Source organism: Schistocerca nitens, chromosome 9, assembly GCF_023898315.1.
Source record: "Schistocerca nitens isolate TAMUIC-IGC-003100 chromosome 9, iqSchNite1.1, whole genome shotgun sequence".
In the NCBI taxonomy this organism is placed as follows: Eukaryota; Metazoa; Arthropoda; class Insecta; order Orthoptera; family Acrididae; genus Schistocerca; species Schistocerca nitens.
The window spans coordinates 453,342,721-453,354,058 of NC_064622.1; the positions used below are offsets into that span (position 1 = coordinate 453,342,721).

General features: G+C 45.5%; 2 non-coding genes across 2 annotated transcripts; one reads left to right on the forward strand and one right to left on the reverse strand.

The window, feature by feature from the left end:
* The first annotated feature begins 4,682 nt into the window (after nucleotides 1-4,682).
* On the forward strand, nucleotides 4,683-4,754 carry Trnai-gau (transfer RNA isoleucine (anticodon GAU)). Its single transcript has one exon. It is a non-coding gene; the product is annotated as a tRNA-Ile (tRNA).
* Nucleotides 4,755-5,167: 413 nt separating this feature from the next.
* Trnad-guc (transfer RNA aspartic acid (anticodon GUC)) lies at nucleotides 5,168-5,239 on the reverse strand. The gene has a single exon. It is a non-coding gene; the product is annotated as a tRNA-Asp (tRNA).
* Between the last annotated feature and the right edge of the window lie 6,099 nt (nucleotides 5,240-11,338).

The window sequence follows — 11,338 nt, forward strand, 5'->3', positions numbered from 1 at the left end:
CAGTGTAGTAAGCCTTGGACAAGATATAAGTATTTAATAAACGAACCCTTTGAAATTGGTCCAGGCAGCGGGAGTGATTGGCAATCAGTGCCCCCTGGAGAGTCCGTGAAACCTCGCGCCAATTTATCGAGATCATTCGGAAAATGGATGTCGTCAGGACCATTCCAATAGCTTTATGTTGATGGACAGGAGTCGCCCACGCAATGCGCAACTGGGCAAGCCCCTTGAGGTTTAGAAATTTACTTTTTTGAACGTTCTGCCTCGCACCGGATGCCGAACAATAGGTCGCGAGCGCCAACTCGAGGTGTGACACATCCGCCTGATTTCTGATGATGACGCCAACGTCATCCGCATATGCACCCACCACAGTTTTCATTCCTGAAACTGTAATTCCGGTGAGCCGACATCGTAGCTGTCGTAAAAAGGGTTCGAGAGAAAGAACAAAAAGCAGCATTGACAAGGGACTGCCTTGTGGGACGCCTCGTCGTATTTCGATGCGCTGCGTCAACTGGCAATTAACAGAGAGTTGTGCTGTGATTCCCATCGCCACGTTCTTGATGACGGCTATGGAGGTGGTGAGAAACCCCATCCGGCGCAACGTCTCTATCAGATACGGATGATCGACCCTGTCAAACGCTTTGTGGAAATCGACAAAAAGCAGTCCACATTTAATATTGCATGCGTGAGTCAGGGCAACGACGTCCCGGTATAAAGCAGCAGTTTGTAGGATGGTCTTCTTAAAAGCACAAGTCTGTTGGGGGCAAATGATTTTAGCGGTGAGCGGCATAATGCGGTGATGGAGTACTCGAGCTAGAAGTTTATAATCAGAGTTTAAAAGTGAAATCGGTCGGAGGTTAGTTAAACGTTTGCAACCCTTATTCTTCGGGAGAAGTACAATTTTGCATTGTTTGAATTCTGCTGGCACCGGTGTTCCCCGTAAGACTTCATTGATTAGTTGGGTGAACTTGTCTCCAATTAAATGCCAAAACCTTTTATAGAATTCAACGGGGAGGCCGTCAGGTCCTGGTGATTTGTTAACGGCAGAATTGCAGATTACGGCGTAAACATCATCATTTTCGACAGTCGAAGAAATAGCGTCATTGTCATCTCCCGTAAGTTGTGGAGTATGAGAGCCAAAAAGTTCGTCATAATCGTCCACATTTGTATCCCCCGGTGCATACATGTTTGAATAGTAAGCGGAGATTGCCTGGAGTATTCCCTGCTGCGTGCTGATTTTGGTACCATCCTCGAGTTGAAGTTAGTCTATGAAAGTGCCTCGCCTAGTTTTGCTGTCGCGAATAAGATGATACAAGGCAGCAGTCTCATCTGCAATGACGGATTTCGCTTTGGACAGTACCTTAAGGCCCTCCAGTTCTTGACGTTTCAAGCGCAGTAATTTGGCTTTTATCAGTTTGACATCTTTCAGGTGTGTCGTCACTGCTCCCGCCTGATCATAAAGATCCCGTAGCACACTGTAATAAAACTCGACGGTGGTTTGCCGTTCCCTAGCCCTGCGGATACTAAAGGATATTAAAACACCCCTGATCTTTGGCTTCGCCCGTCTGGTCCACCATTCAATCACACTTCGAAAGTTGTGAAGTGAACGGAGACACAGCACCCATGCAGCAGTTATTTCGTCTTCTAATTCTGTGTCCGACAATAAAGAAACATTTAGATGCCACTGGTTGCGTACTCGGCGAGTAGGTTGTTGTGGCAGATTGAGACATGTTAACAATGCACTATGGTCGGAGAAAATGACGGGAACAGTTTCAGCGTGCGTTACGTGGCTTTTTAAATCATCCGAAACATAAATTCTGTCGATTCTGCTAGAAGAGTTGGCAACGGTATGAGTAAATTTCACCAGCGTGGGGTATTTTACCTCCCACACATCGTGCAGTTTGAGGTCAGCAACAAGGCGTCGCAACTCACCAGAATAATTAAAATTAGGAGTCTGATCTTTGCGGCCCAGAACACAATTAAAGTCACCACCGAGGATCAGTGGTGAGGGATTTCGCCGCAAGAGGTAAATGATATCGTCTTTGAAGAACGCGGCTCGTGCTGCCCGGTGACTACTACCAGAGGGTGCATATAAATTGACAAAAGTGACCCCTGCTATTGTAAGCCCAATCCCTCTCCCCGACTCTAACGTGTCAACGGTTTGTACGGGAATGCCTTCCCGAACTAAAATGGCAGTACCGACGTGCGCTTCCGGTGAAACATTGTAAAAACCTACAAATCCGGGAAAGTCGAGGTGGGGCGAGACAACCTCCTGAAGAAAGGCGATGTCAGTCGCTGAGTCGTAGAGAAACTGTTAATATTGAGGGTGGAAAGCGTGTAGGATTGTAACATGAAGCACGGAGATATCTAACCAACTGTCAGGCCATCATTCCACGCCAGAACCTTCGTGAGAATCTGACTTCGAAGGTGCGTCAGCATCGGCGTGGGAACCTTTCTTTTTAGGCTTCCTTCGAACAACATTGACATTGGGTTTCACCGAGTGTCGGCGCCAACCTCCCGTAGAGAAATTCGCAGCGGAAGGCGGGGTAGGAGGATCGGAGCTGACGTCAGGTGCCAGCTCCTCCTCCGCTGTACACGGTGGTTGCTCGGACTGCATAACTACTTCCGGCGTCCTATCTCGTCCACATTCTCTTTCGGGAGCTGAGTGTTTATCAACGGTGGAACCTTCCGTTTGTTTGTTGTCGGGCTGAGGCGGTGACGTAGCCAGCTGTTGACGCTCACGCACGTCCCCGACCTGTCTACAAACGGTGTCAACATCGGTCGGTCGGTCGGTCTGCATCGGTTGACATGCCTCAGGTGACAGGCTTGGTACTGAAGCTACCGCGGCCTGGTCGTTTACGGGTAATGGATCCAACTGTGCAACTGTCACCGGAGAATTGGCGCTACAAACCGAAAGCATGGAATGTTCGGAGCCCGGAATCTCAAACGTCGGTTGCGAAGTGCCATCGTCAGATTTCCTAGCCACATTAATGTCATCTTCGTCTGCACTACCGCTATCGTAAGTGCGGCGTCTCTTGTGAGTAACGACACTACTTTGAACAACAGAAGAGTCTGAAGTCTCCTTTCGCGCTAGCGGTGGAAAGTCAGCAGCACGATGCTGCGCCCTATCTTCATCGTTGTCCGGGATGGGGGAACTTGACCCATCTGTCACAGAAGTTTCCTTCACAAGGTCGGCCAGAGTTAACTTTTTGCGCTGCTGTAAGTGGGTTTGCAAAACAAAGACCCGTTTCGGACAATCCTGCCTCATATGTCCACTCTCATTACAGACATGACAGGTCAAAGTCTGTCCACTGTACATAACATGCGCCTTATATCCACAAACTTGAACATGAGAGGGAATATTATGCTTGACATGCATGTCGACCGAACGCACACCGCTAAAGCATTGCAACCGGCGTTGGCTGGACCACCGTTCATTCCAAATTTGCTTGATATCACCATACTTAGAAAGAACGTCTTTTAAAAAACAGTTGTAAACCTCGGGGGGCAAGTTAAAAACACGCACATGCTTGTAATCAACATCAGCATTAGAAACTGTGACCTTACTCACCGAATTGTCACGGTGGCGGAATTCAGCTTCCCCATCAAATTTGTTTAAGATCCGTTCCAGCACCAAAGGTGAGAGCAGCTTGACATAAAAACAGTATTGCTCCAGATCATAGTAAGCCGTATGTATCTGATCAGATGTGAGGCCAACAACATCAACAATCCAGTCATGAATTTCCAGTGAACTGGGTTGTACATATCGGGTAGACTTGTCAAAACCAAATCGCACAGTAAGCTTCCGGGGAAACATGGTAGACATATCAGCAGATAAACAGCGGCCAAAACCGCTTTCAAGAAAGAAACAAAAGAGACGTCGACAACACAAGTACAACGACACAAAACACTAACACACACTGAACGAAGAGCAACAAGAGTTAGTCACGACTTCGAAACACAGCAGCTAAGCGGAGCGCTAACACGTCCTCACAGCACGCCGTCTGAAGCGGAACTGACGACTCCCACTGGGGCTACAGCAAAACGCTCTCAGTTAGCCATATTCGCTTTGCTGCAAACCAGTGGTGGCTACAAAAACATATGATCGCCACCTGCGGCCATACTGCGGCTTTGGCACCTAAGTACGAATGCTTCGTGCTATTCGTGTTTGATATGCTCCGCTTACATGCACATCAACCGCCTCTCGTCATCGAAAAAATGCAGAAAAACGCGCGCCTTGCCTCGTGCTACCTGTCGAACAGCGAGCGCAGATGTGTGGCAAGCTCCAAGCTCTGCAGGCGCACCGCGACCACGCAGCTGGACGAGTGGTGCCTTCCTTGGGAGCTTGATGAGCCCTGGAGAACACGTTTGTTAGCGAATTGCACTTGTCTCGTAGCAAGAAATGCTGCCACTGGCCCTGTGGCGCAACGGATAGCGTGTTTGACTACGGATTAGAAGATTCCAGGTTCGAATCATGGCAGAGTCGGCATTTTGTTAGTTGCCAACGCGTAGCTGGGCAGTGGATTTCGTATGTCGCCGCATCGTGCAGTGCTTTGTTACTCCTGTGCATCTCGCAGGTGCATGTCGAGGCGATCGTCGTAAATATCGCTGCGTGCAAGCGTCAGCGCAGCGTCAGTCGAGCAAAGTCCCACGTGATGTGACGAAGAGCCAGTATACCCCCACACAGCAGAGTGGCGCAGTGGAAGCGCGCTGGGCCGATAACCCAGAGGTCCGTGGATCGAAACCACGCTCTGCTAAAATTATTTCTTTTCCTGATTGTGTCGAGTTCGATTATTACGCCTAGAGAGTCGGCTGGGGGCATTGATTCAGCCTCAAAAGCAAACCCCGTAATTCTGAAGTGTGAAGAATGCGAGAACTACTTCCTAAGATGCATTACTTTTTAAGATTTTGCAGCAAGTTAATGGCAAAGTTAATGCTCTTCCGCCCCACACGCGCAACACTCGAGCAGGTTTGTGAGGTAAAAATCGCGTCTCCCCGGCGGGGAATCGAACCGCGGTCTCCCGCGTGACAAGCGGGGATACTAACCACTATACTACCGAGGATGCGATGCAGGCAGCTGTCTGTGTGGGAGACACTTGTTGCAAGTAGCTGTAAACGGTCTACACTAAGTTCGGCGACTGATAGTGCAATAATTAAAAATCTAGTGTGCCTCCCCGGCGGGGAATCGAACCCCGGTCTCCCGCGTGACAGGCGGGGATACTAACCACTATACTACCGAGGAAGACGCAGCTAGCTCTCGAATGCACAATTATGTTACTCAAATAGCTGATACATCTCAAACCTAGCCTGCTGTTGCTGTCAGAGACAGCTGCTATGAAATAAAAGGATGCCCCAGGTGAGGCTCGAACTCATAACCCCGGCATTGCTCACGGCTACTGCCTTATAAGTATCGTGCGCTAACCAATTGCGCCACTTTTTTTCATATCAATTTACACGTAAAAAAAGTAAAAATGTTCTAGTCATCTAACATGTCTTTCTCATACATCTCTATGTCATCATAGAAGCTGCCAGGTCCTAAATCGACAACATAATCATCAGGATCAAGATAATCACGAACTTTAGCACTTCTCTCATCCTCATCAGATTCTTCACCAAAAGATGGCCACCATTTCCTCTTGACATCCTCAGAAGAATATATAGCAGAGTCCAGCAAATCAATAGATTCGGCAATTCTTTTATTAAATGTGTCTCTCACTTGTACGCTGAAATCTGGATTCCTAATTATATCAAATTTCTCCCCGAATAAAAAGAAGGAATATCTTGTCCCAATGGGGATTTGATCGCGTACATCTTCAAAATGTTTTATGCTCACTGTTTTGTATTTTTTATCAGGGTTGTGTGGTACAATTTGGTAGCCATATAGAAAACTTGAAATTTTGTCTTCAGTGTTCAAGATGGGGCTGTCACTATGAATGGGGATCCCATTCAACTTGTAAGACATTGAAGTCTCATCATAACAGAAAATTCCAGAGGTGGCAAATAGATTGACTTCCCATTCCCCTACGTTGAAACATGCAGGTGCTGGGGAGCTTGCAAGAGGGTCAGCATTTACAAATATATATAGAAAAGCCATATACTCAGTATTCCACCTTCCTTCTGACATCACTTTTTGTAGAATATATCTGGCTGTTTTTGAGATCCCTCTAAAATTGTTAGAGTGTCTTCTGAAGAAATTATTTTTCCATGTAAAATTTCCTTTTGATATCATCTTCTTTAACTCATTTTTTCTTTCTATAAAATAGTGTATTCTCTGCCTCAGCATCCTTTCGAAGTCGAAGAAATTAAGCATCAAAGCATTGGTACAAACAACAGATTTGGGTAGAATTGTTGTGTCCTTTTCTCTCACTTCATAAGTTATATGTAAGCTAGTTCCATCTGGATGGATATTCAATGCTTCATCAAGATTGGCTTTTGTTTCATAAGTGGTAGTGTATTCTGTGTCCTTGGTCATATCTGCTTTACCAAGCTTAAATTCTGTTAAGTTTTTCCTAATAATAGTAGAATATTCAGATTCCTTAAGGCCCAATATTGTCCATGGATGTTTCCTTGTTCTTTCTTGTATTTGCCTCTCCATCTCTGTCAAATCAGTGGCTTTTGTTGTGACTCCTCCAAATTTAATGAATGCTGCAATTATAGATAATAAGTAAGTTAGATTCACATTATTTATGTAATTACATGTCATCCCTATTAGTATGTCACCATCTCTTGTGAAACTTCCTCTCATGTCTCCCATGACAAAGTTATACTGTTCTTCACCTATTGTGTTTGTATATTTGAAACGTGCTGCGTCCTCGTACTTTCTTGGTAGTGTGTTAAAAGGATGAGCACATAGTCTTAGGCCTTTATATTCAAATTCAAGGCTGATTGACATATTCATTGCTGCTCGAAGCCATTTCACATATTTGTTGGTTCTCCAAACCTCCAGTGTTGCAAGAAGAGATGTTCCCTCAATTGTGGTAGAAGATATGACTTTTTGTATTTCATCAGGTCCATTGTTATTTATCCTTGCTTGAAAAATTAGATCTTTTGTGAAAAGTTCCAATAGTTTCAAGAGGAGTCTGAAGGTTTGTCTCTCAGGGTTTGAATGTTTGTTAGATGGAGATTATCATGGACAATGGCGTGTTTCATTGGAATCATTCTTCCAGTCATATTTGATGTTATAGGCAGTGTCCTTAATCTTTTGTCCATAGAGTTGAGAAGAATTCTCATTTGGGTGGGCAACAACATTTTACTATCTAAAGAGAGTTTTACAAGGTTCTCAAGCTGAAACCGGTATCCAGGAGAGATTGTTCTATCTGGAATTGTCAAATGAGGGAACAATGTCTCCTTGATCAGTGGTATTCTTAAAGTTGGGGGTATATCATATAGAGTCTCTCTTGTTGGAACTGTCTCTCTTTTAAGCTCTGGAGGTACAAAACTAATTCTGCTCTCTTCCCATTTTATAGAATAGTACTCCTCAACTTGATGTCTTGGTTCTTTCTGTAAAATGTCTATCACTGCTATCTCATTGTCGTTTGGCTTCTCTACTCGTTCTATCCACCAGTCCAAAGCATCTTTTTTACAGAGCACTCTTCCATGGTATCTAGTGTCCTCCGTTAAGTTGTTGTTCAATTTTGCCAGAAAGTGTGTTGGGATGCCATATTTTCTAGCTTTTTGGTAGTCCACTGCTAAAGGGTACTTTGTGCTCCAAACACTCATTGTATTGGCTGCTGGATTGGGGCATTTCTTGCTTCTTGCATTATTTTCTAGCATTCTGAGGTTTGACACATTATACTCTCCTAGTATGTTGATGCTTTCCTCAGAGGCATTCACTATCTTTTTGGCACAATTCAATAAAAACTTTTTTCTGACGTCAATGGTTGTTGGTTCCGGATGGCTAGACATTATGGTTCAAGGACTTGTTCCTACTGCGCCACTGGGGCTACAACACAGTGCTCTCAGTTAGCGGTATTCACTTTGCTGCAAACCAGTGGTGGCCACAGAAACATATGATCGCCACCTGATGCCATACTGCGACTTTGGCACCTGACTACCAATGCTTCGTGCTATTCTTGTTTCATATGCTACGCTTACACGCACATCAACCGGCTCTCGTCGTCGAGAAAACGCGGGAAAACGCGCGCCTTGCCTTCTGCTACCTGTCGAACAGCGAGAGCGGATGCGTGGCAAGCTGTAAGCTCTGCAGGCGCACTGCGGCCACGCAGCTGGACGAGAGGTACCTTCCTTGGGAGCTTGCTCAGCCATGGAGAACACGTTTCTTAGCGAATTGCAGCTGGGCAGTGGATTTCGTATGTCGCCGCATAGTTTAGTGCTTTGTTACTCCTGTGCTTCTCGCAGCTGCATGTCTAGGTTATCGTGGTAGATATCGCTGCCTGCAAGCGTCAGTCGAGCAACGCAGTCAGCACGTCACGTGGCGAAGAGGAAACGTGAGAGGAAACGTGGGATAACGCGCACCTTGCCTTCTGCTACTTGTCGAACAGCGAGAGCAGATGCGTGGCAAGCTCTAAGCTCTGCAGGCGCACTGCGGCCACGCAGCTGGACGAGAGGTATCTTCCTTGGGAGCTTGCTCAGCCATGGAGAACACGTTTCTTAGCGAATTGCAGCTGGGCAGTGGATTTCGTATGTCGCCGCATCGTTTAGTGTTTTGTTACTCCTGTGCGTCTCGCAGCTGCATGTCTAGGTTATCGTGGTAAATATCGCTGCCTGCAAGCGTCAGTCGAGCAACGCAGCGCGTCACGTGGCGAAGAGCCTGTACATTGTTATGGAGCGGTGCTGATGCCCCAGTGGCACCATTATGTACCTTACGTTACTTGGAAGGCAGTAGCCCATGCTTTGCTGTAGAAGCTGCCTCTGAGAGCATCAGGAGCTTATGTGACTTGGATCAGCCGTATGGGAAAACTTACTGTGCATTAGATTCACGTCCTTCATCAATCTTGGTAGTATAATGATTAGTATCCCCGCCTGTCACGCTGGAGACGCGAGTTCTATCTCACAAACGTGCTCGAATTTTGTGCGTATGTGTCCGATGAGCTTAACTTTGCGATCTAGAAATATTGTTGCTGCAAAGTCTTAAAGAACGCTACGTGTTAAGTAGGGGTCGTCCCATTCTTCCCATTTCAGAATTATATTGTTTGCTTTTGACGCTGATTCTACGCTCCCCAGCTGCAGCCCTATGCTTAATAATCAAGCTCGACTCAATCAGTATAAGAAATAATGTAACAGAGTGTGGTTTCGATGCACAGACCTCTGAGTTATGTGCCAATCACGCTTCCACTGTGCCATTTTCTTGTGTGGGGATGTACTGGCTGTTCGTCACGTGACGTGGGACACTTGGAAAATGTTGTTTGCGTCTGTTTGACACGCCTTGACTCAAAAGTCCCTACTTCCTTCTCATGGCCCCCTGAACGTGACCTTTGGGCACTGTGACGTTTCAGACAGCAGGATGGCGACACATTCAAAGAACTGGCCCCAGCTCAGAGGTTCACGTGTGATGTAAGGTGTTGTAATGATAACACATTGCCGCCAAATTACATGTCAGTTCTGAGCAAGGTCAGCATTGACGCATCGCACGAATAAAAGATCGCCACAGGCTCTCTTGTACCTACGTTTTGCTTATTCTTTTGACACCTCGGCGATAGTAGTCGAACTGCGACACCTTGCGTTGAAATCGCGTGGGAAAACATTTCAGACAGCCTGCCGCTCAGAATCTACACGAAAAAGACCTCAAGAGGTGGCTTGAAATGCCTGAATGAAATCACCCATTTCTCCGGGGGTTTGAATTTACACACATTCCGCTGTCGAAATCGCCAGTGTGCAATACGACGAGCTCCACGAAGATTTTCTTGGAATTCTTTGACGCTGGTGACACTGTCGGAAGATTCAACCTTTCTATGAGAACTTTGCTGTACTGCATCAACATTGTACTTTATCGCACCCCTTTGGAGTGCAGTGCCGCTGTAGTTTTAGCTGTCATGAACAGGTTGGAAGCAATAAGGACAGTTAAAAACCATTCGACGAAAGGTGAATCTAATGCGAACCAATAAAGGATACTTACGCTTTTTCAACAGTTCTGTCTTCCGACCTCCTTTGGTGGGATCACGCGGGAGTGTAACATGTGTGCGAATAAAACAGCAAAGGGCCCCTCTAATGTCGCAACACTTTCGGAGACACCCACGGAACTTTGCTGAGCATCTGTCAAAAATTTCGACACCAAATAAGCCTGGCTGCTGCTCTAGTAATTGAGGATTGGGTGGTTCTTCGTCACCCGTGTGTTCAGTTAGCCTGCCATCAGGCGATGTTATATGGCCTAGCACACTCATTCATCAGTATAATTTTCGTAATAGCTTTCATCTACTCACTCGCTACAAGCGCTACTTACTTTTAATTTTATAGAATACTGTGTCCACGTCTGACTGGTATAAATCTTTTTCTTCAGTAATTATCTTACAACAAACGATACGTATCGATAAATAATTATAGCACCAGTAAACAAGTTTCATAAACCACAAATGTCTTCGTCTGATAGTAGTTCAGTCTGATATCAATGCTAAAACTTAGTTGTTCTCTGTCTCACAGCTAAGCTCAGGGAACAGTTCTGAGGGAAGCACTGTGTTGGCAGACTTACGGAGTATAATTTTCCTCAGAGCTAGCTAGAGTCATGTCGACAATGCGACTGAGTTAGTTGGCCATAACAGCAAAAACAAACTTTTTTTTTTTTTAACTGATTCAGTAAGTTATGACTGTACTCACTGAGGCCAAATGTTGTGACATTTGGTTTCCTCTCCACTCCATAATATAACCTCTCCATTTGCGTTTTGTTCTCATAGTTCCAGTCGGCTGACATTCTGTGGCCACTTGGCAGAGTCCATTTTGCTCAGATGGGTTAGATGTGTCTTGTGAAAATATGCAATCCATCGAAAAGCAACAAGATGTAGCAATATATTATTAGTCACAGTTACATCGGTATTTCCCCACTGCAGGTTTTCCTGACACTTTTTATCATAGTTGCTGATCATCTAGCATCAATGAGAGTCACTGTATAAAGAAAGCGATGTGAAAACTTTTGCGATCTTTATTCCAAATTTTAGCCGGTCGGTATCCTGGAAAGTCATTTACTCTAGTTAAGGACAATCGTTCTTAATGATAAAGATTTCCCGGGTTATCTACATCTACATCTACGTGATTTCTCTGCTATTCACAATAAAGTGCCTGGCATAGGGTTCAATGAACCACCTTCAAGCTGTCTCTGTACCGTTCCACTCTCGAATGGCACGCGGGAAAAACGAGCCCTTAAATTTATCTGTGCGACCCCTGATTTCTC